General features: G+C 40.5%; 1 pseudogene; it reads right to left on the bottom strand.

The window, feature by feature from the left end:
- Window positions 1-4,446: 4,446 nt before the first annotated feature.
- LOC122144716 lies at window positions 4,447-14,295 on the bottom strand (annotated as a pseudogene).
- Window positions 14,296-16,394: the final 2,099 nt, after the last annotated feature.

Here is a 16,394-nt window from a genome sequence, read left to right on the forward strand (position 1 = left end):
AATATTATGATTTGCTGCTCAAGATACATTTCTTATTATCATCAATGTTGAAACAGTTGATAAATGACCCATGTGTTATGTAACAACTTTGGCATGTATTTATATTAAAATCTAAGAGTATTGAAAGGTACATACTGTATATGATCTTACCACAATTATTTATTTCTTTGCTCAGATCATTGAGAATTTGCCTCAGGCGGAGGCTTTTGCAGTGGCCTGATTGATTGAGGGTGACAGGCTGCTCATTTATAGTGCTCACATCAGGTCAACCAGGACCCCTTTCATCCTCTGAATTTTCTCATCAAAAACCTTTCCAACATTCTACACAGTCCTCTGAAGACCTCACCACTGTCGACGTCTCAAGAAACTCCCCCTTCCCCTCACTCAGGTTTATTAAAGATGAGATGTCTCGCAGAGGTTATCACAGCTTTTGGCCAGTCACAGCATTCCTCGCGCAGCCAGACCTTCAGACTGACTGCTGAAGGTCTGGAATTCATGGCAGCTTTCATTGGCCAAGTCCCGCCCATGAGGCAGTTTGACCGACATGTCAAACAACCAATCACAGTTTGTTTTCTTTTTAGCGTCACATTTAGGGGCGAGGAAATGTCACCACAATAACAGACCGGCGTATTTTAAAGATTCTGTGCAGAACTTTAAATATTTCATATACTTTTGAAAATCCAGTGTTTAGTTGCTCCTGATAAGCGCTCGTCATCACAGTTGTAAACATGACGGCTTTCTTCTTTCGTGAGGGGGTTTGGCGTCACGGCATCTTTGTTTCCAGGCAGAACGTTAAAGAAGCAACACACACGTCTCCCGGAAATCCTGTATAATTCAACCAATCCGATGACGACTTAGAAAATCCTAAAGTATTCCCACTTCTTTGTGCCATATGCATCAGACAACGTTTCTTGTGTGCATGACGTCTGAGGCTGAGACTACAACATTCTAGACATGATATTCGTTCATCCGTGCTCTTCCACTCACCTCTTATGGCAAGTGAGAACCATCCACTAAAGGCCCTGTTCACACTAAGAATAATAACTATAAACATAACTGTAAGGAAAACTATATTAGTGATTCCAATAATATCATTTCTCCATGCCGTTATTGTTATAGATATGGTGTGGACTCTGCTATTCTAATAAATTTAAAATTATTTTTAAAAAAACCATATCTTTATCGCCATTGTTATTGTCCTTGTCCTTTGAAGTACCCCAAATAATTTAATTAATGTTAACAAATCCAAATCTAATTAATTTAATTTAAATGAACCTTTTATGCTAGTAACTATTTATGATTTTATACTTTTTATTATACATTGTTTTCTATCCCAAAAATGTTAATTTATGTTTTTATATACATTTAATTAATGAATATAAAATGATTAAAATTACTTTTTAATCAATTAAAAAACATAAGAGGCTAAATTAAAAAAAAACAGACTGTTCTGAAATATTATTATTATTATTAGACATTTTCATTTTGTTTCATTAAGCTTCGGTATTTCTATCACAAATGAACATGCGAACATGTTTTTTCATTGTAGTCATAGATTTCACAATCATTTTGTATATTCCCCTGTTGCATGTATTTTTAGATAAAATAGCCATCGAGGAGTTGATGAGGATGTGTGACACTCAAAAACAAAATATAAATATAAATACACAAACTCTATGGAAAGACATTGAATCTGTGAGACTGAAGTTACAGACCCTGTGAAAGGTATAAAATAACTTTTATTCTTTTTGCACAAAATTATTTAGTACTAATTGTTGGACACGTGGAGGTATTTATTAAATAAGATATTTCCTATTGCCTTGCTGAGTGAAAACTGCCATTGTGTGCTTGTCTGTGTATATTATGAATGCCTTGGCCTGCCAAATGGACGTGGTGGTTGAGGAAGATGCACAACTTCAATGTTAAGTGGAGGAGACTCCCTTCAGGCCCTGCGTCTCTTTGATGAGATCACTGTTGCCATGAGGACAACCTTTTTGGGCCTGCTGGAGGTCATATTAGATGGCTCTTTCTCAGATGTTGTTAGCCACGTCATGACAGAAACACATAGTGCATCCAGCCATCAAAGAAGAGAATGCGGGATGATTCAGCACTCTATAGTTTCACCTAAAAGACAACAACATGAAATGACCACAGTGAATCATATAGAAAGCACAGTGGGTTTTGTAGTTCTCTCAGTGAGCAGGACCATGGGATTATAGTTGTGAGACGAGCTGGAGAGGTTTTCATTTGGGATCGTTTTCAGAAAATGCAAGAGAAAAATTTCTCAGATGCACTAGGAACAAACAAGAGCAAACTTATGGTGTTTTGGTTATGGTTAAACAAATACTTCTGAGGATAATGTGAATTTAATATCTAATCCTTCTCATGAACTTTATAATATATCTGCTATTTATAAATCCTGCTATTAAAGAATAAGATCACAGTGTGCCATGTTCCTCAAGAAGTTACCGAGACGTTTCCTGTCTCTGAGAGCCCAGGTATGGGTGAAGGTTCCAAGGGAAGATCTTCCGATGTCCTGCCACTGGGCCCTGCGGATCCTCTGGAGTTCAGACATGGGCAGGTGTGTGGGATTCCTCTCCAGTGCTGCTGGTGGGTCCTGATAGGACCACCGTGTTAATTGGCTCTCACTCATAACTGGATAAGTATATTTTTATGGGTGACTCCCAAAAGCACCTATTAAAAAATGACATGGATATATTTAGTATGTATTGTACGTATATATATCCTGCAAATACATAAATGTTTTTAGCATTAATGTTATGTTTGTTTTTGTGCAAAAACAGGAGTTTCAGTCCACCGATTTCAAACAGCTTCCTTTAATTTTCTCTACATATTTCATAACATTTGCATCACTTTTTCTGTAATGGGTTTTTCTAAAGTGGAACAAAAAAAAAAAGTGTAATTATCAACAAACTTTTTGTTATATATCACATACAACACTGTTTACGCTACACTATTGCACACGACCAATGTAAAACAAAGTGACCGACTGCAGTTCAGGAGATCTCCAAAGGAATGCAGTCCCTGCTTCATTCACCTCTATTACATACATACATTACATACATACACGTTACATTAGATAGTGGAGTCAGTGGCTCTGCTGAGAGATCAAGGCTTCGATTTTAATAACCTCCATCATTTAGCAGACACTTTTTTTCAGAGCAACTGCATCTACAAGGACAATCCCCCCCTGGAGCGATCTGGGGTTAGCTGCCTTATTCAAGGACATAGAGGTGATGTCCGTTAATAGTCCATTCATTCACTCACTAGAAATGCTCCTTTTTTTGTAAAGGATATTTCCATTGGCTAGACCTTTTTGTTCTACTCTCTCTCCCCGGGACGTTGCATTTGAAACACTGATCTCCCATCACTTAGCCGTGTTGCAGGTTTTGCTAATTAGCGGTAAAAGAGATGCTAGCACACGCTACGCCAGGATAGCATTGTTTATGTTACAGCAAGCAGGCAGTTCCCAGGCAACCCAATTCTACAGAAACCAGCGTGTATTGACACTGCAAGAAGTAGATTTTTCATCAATTGACCAGCACGGTTCAAGTGCATATATACTATGTTGTCATGGAAACTTCAAAATTCATTGTTAGTTAATTACATGAGTAAACAGTGCTGACGTGTCATTTATGATTTGTAGCAATAGTTAAAATAACAGAACTCACAGTTGTCACGGACACAGTGAAGATCTTTTTTACTTTGCCAAGATATCAAATATAATAAGAAATAAAAAAAGTGACAATGTCTGTCCATCGGCAAGGTCGGTGTGAGTGGCAAACTCATTTGAGTGCTATAATGGAAAAAGAAAACAAGAAAAATTACAAATCCGTTTCTCTGATTTACATGCTTGTGGGAGTGAAATTTGTGAAGGTTTCATCAGCTGTGTCATTATTAGCCCTTGACTTGCTTCCCCAGAATTGTCACCAAAGCAATAACATACTTTCTTGTTTTACTTGACATGATGCATTTGTACTTAATGTGAACCACTCATATTGTTTTGAGTGATATCTAGAATCAACAGTTGGCATGCATTGTGTATATACACTGTTAACCACTGGCAACTTCAAATATATGAAGGGCTGCAACTTCTCTGAAGGATTCTAGGGCTTGTTTGATAGGCTGTGACACAAAATGAGTAAATAAGCTTTTGATGCATGTTATTTGCAATAATCCTGTGTATTGAAAACTAGAGGGGCAGGTTGATGTCATTGTCTTATGTGATCATTTGATAAAATCCTTAGTGAATCTAATATTGGTACAATATTTAGTCACTAAATTACCAAATATTCAGAAATGCCTGATTGCTCTAAAGTAAATTATAAACTTTTTTTGTTCAGAGCAAGAGGTGAGCTGGGGGGCAGTGATGGCTAAGTGATGTGGATGAAGGAGATGCCTTGTTTGCTTTTTCACTGTGTCAGCAGTAATGGATCACTTGATGATCTGTGGGCAGTCGCTCCAGGCTTTGGTCTTACGCTTTGCTAGGGCAAGCCAGGCAGGCTCGGTAGAAACCTGGGTAGTGTCACCAGGAGGGAAGCGCTTTGTCACATCTTTTGTTGCTGGCGGAGCATGGTGTAGAGTCTGTAATTTCAACTGTCCAAAAGAAGAAAGAAAATCAATATAAAGACTCAGAGATTGTCGTTTTATGTTTTTTTTTTTTTTGTGGTTAGATGTCTCAGTTTTAAAAGCATCACATCTAGATAGGAACCATGTCTAAATCCCACTCTAATGTCAGTTGCAGTTCAGCTAGGCCAGGGGAATCTATATGAAAGAAATACATAACAAAGCCTACATAACAATAGAGCATAAGAACTCAAAGTTACCCAAAAACAACCCCAGTATAAAGCTAATGAAGAGAAATTTAATCAAATCCGTTTTTATTTATTTATTTTTTACCTGTGACTGCGCTGGGCCAAGGTATTTGCTTTTCTTCAAGTTGGTCACGTCGTTCAAACGGGACAGGAATGTGTCTGGTCTCTTATTCGCATCTGCTTGCTTGAGGCTTGAGAGGGCTGGGACTTCCATTGCCCTTATCCCTCTGTGGGGACTGATCATTCCAGCCTTTCAGAGACAAACAGCACCATATTGTAGTTATATGTAGCAGGATTTTGGACCAACAAGATCTCCTAAAGGACAAGGTTACCCCACAACACGCACCACAAAAACAAAGTGATCAAAAAATGTTACTTGTTGTGGCTGGTGAAATCTATGTGAAAGAAAAGCTGTTATTGCTTGTTGCATTATATTGCATTGCAGCTTGTTTAAAACTCACTGTTATGGTAATTTTACATATAGTGCCAACAGCAGCTAGTTAATGATAATATATTTGTGGTGGCTATGGCTATATTTATATAGGCCTACACATACGCTATCTCTGTCCCTAGCCTGTTTCTCAGCCAGCTTAGCTTCTCTCTGGCTCTTCCTATCATCTCGGTTTTGCTGCTGTTCTCTGAAGCCTTTCTGTTTTTGCAGTGCCAGAGTGATCCAAAGTGGTCCTGTCTCTTTCTCCTGTGTCCGTGAGCTGTCCAGAGAGTGCCTGGCCTGCAGAGAGGGTTTTTTCTGTAAAGGAGAAGAAATGCAGAAGGTGCCAAGTTGACAAGAAAGATTAAAAACCATTTTAGAGTCTTTCTGTTCTTCTGTTGTACTCTCTACAAGAATAGTATAAATCTCAGTTTTCCCTGTACAAAATATCAATGCTCATACAGTATCGTTAGGAATATTGTTAAAGTTTCAGGAAAGTTTAGGCTTCAGGCATTGTTTCTGCGTGTATGATTTGTGTGAATCAACACAAACTTCAACACACAAAGCTTTAAGGAAAATCAATAAACTGAATGCTTTTGCATGCATTGCAATAATTGTGAAGTTCATGCAATTATAGCTTTAAAAAACAGTGCTTGAGTATTTCCGACCTTTTTTTAAATTAGTTCTGTCCACGGTCTGTTTTTTTTCTCTCTCCATGGCATGCTGATGGATGGAAAAATGACTTCTTTTCTTTAAGCTCCTCCTCCCCTTGTCCATTTTTCTGGGATGGTACAGATGCTGCTGCAACTTCTTCCGTTTGATCACTGCTCGGCGCAGCATCTATCTGTCTCTGCTTGCCCTGTCCATTGTGAAATCATGTCCCCTGAAGTCCTTCTGGCCAGGTTTCGGGGGAGAGGAGAGGGTGGAGGTGTGGCATCTTCAGATGGTTTGGGGGATGTAGCTGGTTTTTTGGTAAAATGGAGGCTTGGGGACAAAATTGACGGGCTTCAGTGCGTGCCAAAGGGAGAGTATTTCTGCTAAACTTACTTCGAGATTCTTTACTGGGTGCTGTAGTGGATCGAAATCCGGTAATCTCTTGTTGCGGAGAAACAGGGCTAGACTTTTCCGAGAGTGTAAATGTGTCAGAATCTTGGTCATTGGAGGTGAGGGGCACTGGGACACCTTCAAAATTGTCTCCTGCACTGTACCTTTTCTTCCTCTTCTCTGCAGATTGTTCATTGTGGAAGCGAAGAGAGTAGTTGGGGTCTTCTCAACTTGATTCCAAAAGGTGAGGGCTGCTCATCACCACTCTGGTCCTTCTGATCCCTTTCAATCCTTTGGAGCCAGTCTTCTGATTCTGCCTGACTTAGGGATCCAGACTCGGATCTCTGTGATTTGGGAGATCCATGTGTGGACTGGGAACAAGGAAGGAGGGGAGGTCTTTGGCAAAACATGCCATTCTTCAAGCACTATCTGTGATGCGGACAACTTTGCTTCCCCCTGCTCTGGATCTTGGTACCTAAAGAGGGCAATTCAGATTTTTTGTACAGAGGGAGTTTCCGTAGATGGTGATTCTATTGTCACACCTTCTTTGTCTTCCTGACCCAAACTCTCTGAGTTCCTTTTGGAATCAGTAAACTTCTTTCTGGCTGGTATGATGGAAAACTTAGCACTGGCTGACATGGTTTTCCTGAGGGTTGCTGTGAGAGAATGGCACTGTATTAGATCCTCACTTATCGGCCTGCGACTCTGATCTGGGTATTCGGGATATTTTCCATCCTCATCACCTTTAAAAATTTGGATCTCGGATACTTGCCCCATTCTGGCCAGGACAGCAGCATTTGATTGGTCTACAGATAAGGAAGACTCATATAAGGATTTGGTTTTTTCCAGATTTACGATCTGGGTGAAGTCTGCTTTTGGTTGGAGGAGTGCTTTCATGGCCTTTTTGCCCTTCCGAAAGGCCAAGAAGGGTCTTGCAGGCTGTGTCTTTGATCTGATCGAGATTGACTGCAGTTCCACAAAGTTGGGCTCCTGTCACAAGAATTGCAGTATGTGGGACATAAAGAGATGAAGACAGAGTTGGTGATCTGTGCATCCTGGTGAAGAAGCTTTAGCTCCCTCCCTGGTTTCAGCTGTTTGATTCACCCTGTTGGCCAGTTGGTAGAGTAACAGGAGTGAGGTTGACCTTCTGGAAAAGTATCTGCTTCTCACCTGAAGAAACCTTGAAAGTGAAGGTGCCTCTGTCTCTCCTCCATCTCTCTCCATCTCAGTTCCTCTGCTTTTCTTTCCATTCTGGGTCAGTAGCTCCAGCTTTCTCCTCTCTGCTGTTTGCCACTTTTCTTTCCTCCTCTTCCTCTAGTCCGTTTTCTCTCAGTCTCCTCTCCTGTCGTCGCTTCTTTTCTCCTCTTCCTCTCTCTGCCGTTTCCGTTTCTCCTCTAACTCTTGAATCCTATGTTGTTCTGCCTCCTCTCCCTTTTCTCCTTTTCTTCCCTCCTTCTCTCCTCCCCCTGCTCCCTTTTTCTTTTCTTCTTCCAGATGAAGACGCTCTGCCTCAAGTTCCTGCTGCCTTCTCTCCTCCTCTGCTCTTCTTCTTTCCTCCTCCTCTTTCCACATTCTTTCCTCCTCTTGCCCTCTTTCTGCTCTTCCTCGCGTTTTAATCTTTGCTCTTCCTCTTCTCCTCTTTCTTTCTTTCCTCTCTTCCCTTTCTTTCCTTGCCTCTTCCTCTCGTTGCGTCCTCTCCTCTTCCCTCCTTTTGCAGCCTATCCTCTTCCTGTCTGCGCTGCTTTTCTTCTTCTAGCCTCTGCTCCTCAATTCTCCTTTGTTGTTCCTCCCCATCTTTCTCTCTTCCTCTTGTTCCCTTCTCTGAAACTCAAGGCGTTCTTGCTCCTCCTCATGAATCGTCGCCCTTATCGATTTCTCAGTGGGTTCATAATCCTCTTTGCTCCTATGGATAATGTTATAGTCCTCTCTTGTACAAATCAAAAGACTTCTTCGTCCTTTTGTGGTTTCAGATTGCTCTTGCATTTCAGAGAAATCCTCTTCCTGAAACTCCTGAAATATATTAAAGTTACAGAAGTTATTGCTTTTAGTTATATTCTTCAAAGGAATAGTTTACAAAAAAAATAAAAAATTTGTTTACAATTTTACTTCATCATCCACATTTCTTCTGTGGAACACAATATAAGATATTTTGAAAAATGTCCTCACTGTTTGTTATTTTGTCCCCTGTTTGTCCAGTGTTGTTTTTAGACCACCCACTGACTTGACATTGTAAAATGGACAAACACAGTTGCAAACATTCTTCCAAATATTGTCTTCTGTGTTTCACAAGTCATACAGGTTCGGGAAACAAACATGAAGATGAATTAATTTTTGGGGGGGGGGGGGAAAAGATGACTGAATTTATGGACTTTTTTTCTGTGTGGAACTCTTTAACACACATCTTCATACATAAAAACTATCCCAAAGGTTGTTTCACATTTTAAAGAACACCTTCCCTTTACCTGTGTGAATCTTCTATGTTTGCGTGACACCCTCTGGTTCTTCGGTTTGACAGACAGTTTTATGTTTGGGCAGCAGTGTTTGTCCAAGCATGAGACCAGACTGAGGGACAGCATCTAGATTGATGGACTCAATTTGTGCCAGGCGAGGTGGTGGTCGCTTAGTGCGTGGGGATGTTGACTGGAGTTCTGTTGCTGGACCGTGTCATGGCTGCCAGCCTAATTGTGACGCAAAAACACAAACAAGTATGTACATATTAAGAGCCAGAGGATTCGGAAGCATATTATATGTATGGGGGATAAAGTGTATTGATAGTATGACAGTTTTAACCAGTTTCATGCAGCTTAACTAGAGCACGCGATTTAGCAACAGGTTAATCGTGTCGCTTTCAACAGTTACTCTCCGAAACAATAGGTTTTTTTTTGTTGAGTCCTTTTAAAGGGTCTAATCTAGCTATATCAACTTTGATTGACATTCGGCATTTATTTAGCAATTTAAGTTAAGCGATAGACTTGTCAGATAAACTTTACTTCTTTTTTGTTTATGGCTTTCGGCTCTGGTGGCTGCATTCTCCACCTGAGCAAGAAACCTCAGTGGACTTCGGTGTATCCATATCTCTTCTTCATCTGAGCTACCTTCATCTCCCTCACTCTTTTCTAAGTGAAGGCGAGGTCCTCTTGAACCAACATTTGATTATTATGTTCCAATTTGGCCTCTGTCAACAAAAGCAGACAGAGTAAAAATGTCTGTGTTTGATTGGTTTTCTATCTGCAACTTGTTAGTCACAAAATTATAGAAAATGGAAGGAATTAGCCAACATTAGATTCCTAGAAGATACCAACAACTAAAAAAAACAGTCTATACTGGTTTTATGTACTTTTTGCAATGCTTATATGAAAACTGTTGTTAGTAAGTTTTTGTGTGCAAATGATGTAATTGCGTGTAACATATGCAATCAATTTGTAATTTATACTGTTTGTTTGTGAACCAATTCTGACCTGAATGTTCCTAACTTTGGTATGAAACGTTCCTCAACACTGGGACATATGTTCCTGTCCTGGATATGTTCGTTCTCTGGAGTTCCTCTGGGATCTACATACACGCTGACTCGTGGATGTGAGGTGAAAAAAGGCTTTCGGGACCTCTAGGGATGTTTTAAAACTCCCTGTGAACTACAGATATGTGAGTGTTTTCAAGTATACATATTCCGAAAATGATAACTGTATTCTAAAGTAAATAAGAGCAATTTAATTTTGCACATACATGTCGAAATCATGAAGGCAGCAACAAGAACCCATGCACAAAAATGGTTATAAAAGTACCCTTTAGATACGGATCAGCTTCTCCTCGATAACTGAGACCCACCCCATTAGCAAACACTGTCAGTGAATGGTGTTGACTAGGGTTAAAGTTTTCAGTCTGATCTCCCTCACAACTCCACGGCTCTTGCTTCCGTATCCAGTTTCTGTCTTCGCCCAAATATATACCTGCCGGAAATGGCTGGAATTTTGCCCTTCCGTTGACCGCTCTGAGTAAAAAGTGGGGTCTCATTGGGGGCAAAGAAGGTTGAAGAACTAGTCATACAAGTCAGCACATATAGACCTACAGTACATGTTTTATCCGTATGTACACAAAACGTGAGCATTTTGTATAATATAATGTCCATGGAAATGGAAGACCAAGCAGCACCAGATCGGAAAAGGCTATAGGTTAATCAGTTAAAGCCTGGTGCGGCGGGTCAAGGCTTTACTGTTCGTGTTGCGGGAAACAGGGCTTTCATAACATTATGGCGGGTAACAGAACCAGATGAGTTGGATTTAAAACATCACAGTGCATTGTCGAGCGGGTCCTCTAAAGGCCCTGTATGATCTTGAAAAGGCATCACAGAGAAAAAAGAAAAAATTAACCAGGGATTAACCAAGTGTAGAACGCCTGACGTGCTAAAGAAGCAATTTTATATAAAGCTCAGTATCATTCAAAGGAGTTATATGTAATACACTGTTTTGAGAGAAGAGAGGAGTTTTTACAGGATCTATTACATGCTCTAACCCGAAAACAACAATTATGCATTGTTTGGTATTTGTACCACTATGATAAAAGTCTAAAAAGTGTCCTCCAATATGCCAGATATAGAAAAGATTAGCAATCCAAGCCACAGGCAAAATGCATACAACGTATAGTGAAATCAGTATCACAGGGGTGATGTTTGTAGGTTCGCTCTCGAGTCAATGTCTACTTAAACGATCCCAGCTGGTCGTCAACTGGAGAATTTGTTAGGCAGTATTCTTTTTCAAAGCTGACATTTGAAAAATGAATATGTATTGGGAAGAGTCATGTACCACATATAATTTGAACTATAACTGGGGTAGGGGAGACAGGTTTTTCTTAATGCATAAATAAGCTACTTTTCTTTGCCCATCCTTTACTTATGATGACAGCATACACCATTGAGGATAATAATCTGAACTTCAATGACCAATACATCAAACACCAAAGTTTATAAACATACTAATTCCAAATCTTAAAAGACAACCCAAAACCAATGTCGCAAAGAAAACATTTATAGAATAATTCCTCAACCTACCATTAAGAGTGAAGGTCTCTGGCAGGTGCAAAGTGTCTCTGTCTATTTACTGAATCATACGGTGTTCCCATTTTAATGACATTAAACAATGATAAGGCAAGGGACCTTTGGTTTGTAACGAGTGCGTCTAAAGGAGAAGGTTCCAACTTCCCCTGCAGACTGAAAGTCATTAGGAATCATTAAACACTACGGAGATAAGAGTAGCTCAAAAAGCACTGTTGACAGGATATAAATTACAAATAAAACATTGCCAAATTACTAAATATATGACTACTACTATTATACAACTACCTATGCAATAGTTCCTGAAGCCTGGGAAGGATTTTTTATGTTTTTGGAAAGAACTGCACTCACCTGTCAAGGATGCATTTTATTGGATTCCGAAAGAATTACATAATAAAACAGCAAATATTTTGCAATTTAAAATAACTGTTTTTCTCTGTAATATATATTTTAAAATGTAAATATCATTCTGTGAGTGGCAAAGCTGAATTTTCACATGATTGGCAGAGAAAGCATTCTAATATCCTATTTTGGTTCTCAAGGAATCAATTCTTCTCTGGTACATAGGTGGTGAAAACAGTTTGTGCTGCTTGGAGAAGTATTTTTGCAGGGATTCTTTTATAGAATAGAAAGTTCACAAGATCATCAGCATTATTATGAAATAAAAAATCTTCTGTGTATTCCTGTCACCGGTGTCTGTGAGTTGATCCACTGTTTTTGATACACGTTATTAGAAGTTGTGAATTTCTCTGTTTCGGTTCCAAACAATGTCACCGATGCGTAATTAGTTCAATAGTGGCCTCGCTGCTCTGTATAGGTGCTGAATTTTGTGTTCTGGTTACAGCCGCTGTTCCGAAGGACCCATTGTCTTGGTCGTTCTGATACTCGGTATTTAAGCACTACACCAAACAAGAGCAAAACATCTCCGAACTGAAATGAGGCTGGGTGGCGAGGGCCACTCTACACCCACAGAGTAGATAAACTGTGCAGCTAAAAGCATTAGCGTGGATCTGGTTAAAAACAGAGCTTAAAAGTAGGAAAGCGTTGATGGAGTTACACAGTAAGTGTGTTGCGGCTCAAAACACATAACAAGAATAGGTCGGCAGTTGGCTACACCCGGAACGTCTTGTCCCATGAAGCCCACACACTGTCGGATTGCGTTGGTGCTGTGCGAATTCCCAAGTTATTACCGTTCCAGAGTTTAACGCGTTACGAGCGTATAGACTGGGGGATTATTTGTTTATGATTTCTCATATTTTGCCTTGTCATTTTCCTCTTAACAGCCTCGTCCAATCCCAAGGCGCTTCCAGCTGCTACTAACCAGTTCTCTTTCTCTGGCTGCCCACAATGCAGTGCGGCAGGCGTCCTCAATCACTGAGGCATAGGAGTGTTGAGTGGCACACCACATCATGGCCGAGAAACCGTCCCTCGTGTGTGGTCTCCCTTGTACTCTTTCCATACTACAACCACCTGTCACAAACACAGCCTTTCTGTTTCCTATGAGTTTCAGATACTGCTAAAATAAAATTCACTTGAAACCTGACTGTTTCCCTGCTCACTTCTTCAACAAAAGCTAACACACACGGCCATTTTCACTTCAACACATAAATAACTCAACCTTGCGCTGCACCTCTTTGTCATACATGGTTCCTCAGCTAGTGCAAAAAAGCCAATGAACTTGTTTTTGTCGCACCAAATGTAATGCCCGCCTAACCTCCTTGTTCCCCTCATTACTCCAAATTATCCGCATTAGTAACATGATTAATTGATTATATTTATCCTAAGCAACACCATACTTGGCACGGTTTCCTTTTGTCAGACAGTGGTACTTTGATTGCCTAAACTATTGGTATGAATATCCGTAACAACAGACTGAAACAAGCTTAAACTAAAGCATAGCCACCGTCAGCCGTGGTACTGAGAAAAGAAGAAATGTCCCCAGTGAGACAGTACTGAATAGGTAATAAAGTTAAATATGGTCTTAAGGTTTGCGGGCACAGAGTTCACTCCAAAAAGTGTGTAAATCCTGGACAGCAACACTAAGGATTCAAATAGTAAAAACAGAGCCCATTGATTAAGTCATATTTAAGGGAAAAAGAAAACATAAATTCACTAGAATGAAACCTCATGGTTACTCCACACTCATGTCATTTCAAATCTGTATTACTCTTATAGTGCGTTCCCCAGGACCATCAATGAGACATTTGTGGAGATGGTCGACTGTCACGAGTCTGCTACATGCACTTACAATGAATACACTACGTGGTGACAAAAGTGTGTCGAAAGCACCCAGAAAAGTCTGGTTCATGTTGGACTTGTGCAATAGGAGTTCAGAGACTTCTAAAGCTAATAGTCAAGTTTTAGATGAAAAATGTTGCCATCCAACTCTCATTGACAAGAATGAGTGAGATTAGCAAATGTCTGAAAAGATCGAGTCCTAATCTAGCTCAAGTCTTGAAATATATTGCGACAAGTCACAATGACACTTTGTAGGTGGTTTTTACATCCTTTTTGAAGCTTGAAATGCCCCTTTCCTCCCATCACTCATTCATTGTAATGGCATGAAAAAAATAAGAAAGACAATCTATCAAAATTAATCTTTTTGTGCTCCATGGAAACGAAGTCTGTTAGGTTTTTAAAGAAATGCGGGGTGAGTATTGACGGAATTGTAATTTTTGATTCTGACATGTACTCCTTTAAAGACACACAGGAACACACATACACAGCACACCAGTTCTTGAAATTTTTGTGACCCTTTTTGAGACATCACACAGTTCTTAAAGGGACAGTGCTGATGTCTTGAGCATTAAGTCACTGTCACCTTTAAGAGTCAAGCCTGTTCACAAAAGATCCTCACTCTGTTTTGTTTTACCTGGGCCGTGCATCCTTTCTGTTACCTCGACCCGCGCGTCAGCTGCTCCCTTACTGTCGTTCCTCATGGTTACGACGCTTGTCACTGCAGCAAGAGTAAGGGGGATAAGAGGATGAACACCACAGGTATTTTTCTCATTGAAGGTGATTTGTGTGTGCAAGTATTAAACGAAAATGGAAGGAGAAGCTACAATAATAGAAATAAACGCTACTAGAGATGATTGAGCTTGCTTTTTTTTATTGCTTTTGTTTGTCTGGGCTCCAACTCTCTCTTTCAGTGAAATTATTATAGTGTTTTCCCAAATGCTTGATCTCCATTTTATATTTTCATCGGGGAGTCTGTTTGGTGCTTGTACAGCAGTCCTTCGTTTAGCTGGGGTTTAATTCTGCCATCACTTTGTGCGAATTACAGGACCATCTCTTTCTCTTTTCTCATTGGCGAATTTGCCTTAGTGACTTGAAGAGTGAGGAAATTCCTCATCTTCGCATGCACCCTATCGATAAATCCTTATATTAAGGATAACTGTAAACTTTTACTACACACAACACTGGATATCATGCACAGGTTATAATGCTTTTTGGTATATAATGGTAATAAGATGTCCTAGCTGCTGCCATGATGACACACACAACATCTGTCTTAGTTTGGGTTAGAGCTTTCCCCCCCCCCCCAGTAACCTGGGAAAGATCTGGTGTTCATAAAGCTGTGTGTTATATAATGTGTACAATGCTCTGAACATAGTATAGTACAAATACTGCCACCTTAAATATTAATCTCCCTTTATTAATTTGTTTAGCTAAGACCCTATAATTGGGGCTAACTATAACAACGCATTCTGGTATCATGTATTACAAAATAAATCCCTTCAGAGTTAACAATAGAGCATTCGACACACCCTATATATTAATTTAATGGTATATGTTGTCAGTTCTTTTGTGTTTTATATGAAACAAATAATGAGATGATGAAAAAGACACTCAGATAATACTTAATTTCCATTCAAAAGACGTATTTAATCAGTCCATTTTATAGCTTTAATAACATTACATGTATTTGTAGTATGTTTCAGAAACATTGACAACACAACTACATATCTCACACAGTGAATGTGCACTGTCCAGTGAGATGTTTAAGAGGATAATTCATAAAGCATAACATTTAAACAATCACATGCATAATCAGATAAAAAATAAAACAATTTTAGAACGAGAACGCAACCTACCACGGTTGTTTTGAACCAATGAGCCATTAAAACTGCTCGCATGTCTCGCAAGCTCATTTACCCATCATGCTTTGTTGCGTCAGCGCAGGCTGCGGTGGATGAGCCAACTGGCGCTCCACTGGCACAGACGGAATCATGGCGTGAGATGATTTACTTAGGCCATTCGTCAGGCATAACCCATGCAGAAGCAAGGCGCGAACTGCCACTGGGACACATTTCTAACTTGTCATGCATCTTGCTGTGATCGCGTTCCTCCCCTGCCAACTTTTTGCTATCGTCAAATGAAGACTAGGGCTTTAAATTAATGGCAGGAGGATAATGAGATAATTAAAGGGGTGACGCGATTTACAGGTGAGAGAGATAACTAATATCAGACACCATGAGGGAAAACTAGTGCCCAAACAGCGCGAAAGAGCTAAAACAATAGACGCAAGACTGCTGACGAATAAGCCCCCTCCCCGGCCAAGGCCCCGACCTCTATCCGCGCGTTGACGAGCACCGTGGTGGCAGGTTGTAAATGGGTAGGAGGGAGGAGGCCCATGCGATGATGACCGCCTGGGCCGGAGGGATCCTGGCCCGGGTAGCCGTGCAAGCTCCTGCCAATGCCAGGCCCGGCAGCAATAAGTGCACCCCAGGGCTGCCCGATCAGAAAGGTAGAATGCTGGAGCCATGGACCCATGTGTGGAGCCCCGGGAGCAACTTGATGGACAAAGGCGCAAGATGATAGAAGGCCGTAGGAAGGAGGGATGAGTCTGACAGAGTCCAGGAGCGGGCTGCGACTGGAAAATGACAAGAGCCCAAAGCCAGAGGAGTAGGAATGCAATCCCGAAGGCGTAGCGTGAAATGGTCAATGATACTGACCAAGTGTAGCAGGCCATGGCGAGAGAGGTGAGCCTAGTGGAGGCCGTTGCGGATGAGGGGCTCAACTGGCGCTGAGACGAGGA

The sequence above is a fragment of the Cyprinus carpio genome, unplaced genomic scaffold (genome assembly GCF_018340385.1).
Source record: "Cyprinus carpio isolate SPL01 unplaced genomic scaffold, ASM1834038v1 S000006753, whole genome shotgun sequence".
Classification (NCBI taxonomy): domain Eukaryota; kingdom Metazoa; phylum Chordata; class Actinopteri; order Cypriniformes; family Cyprinidae; genus Cyprinus; species Cyprinus carpio.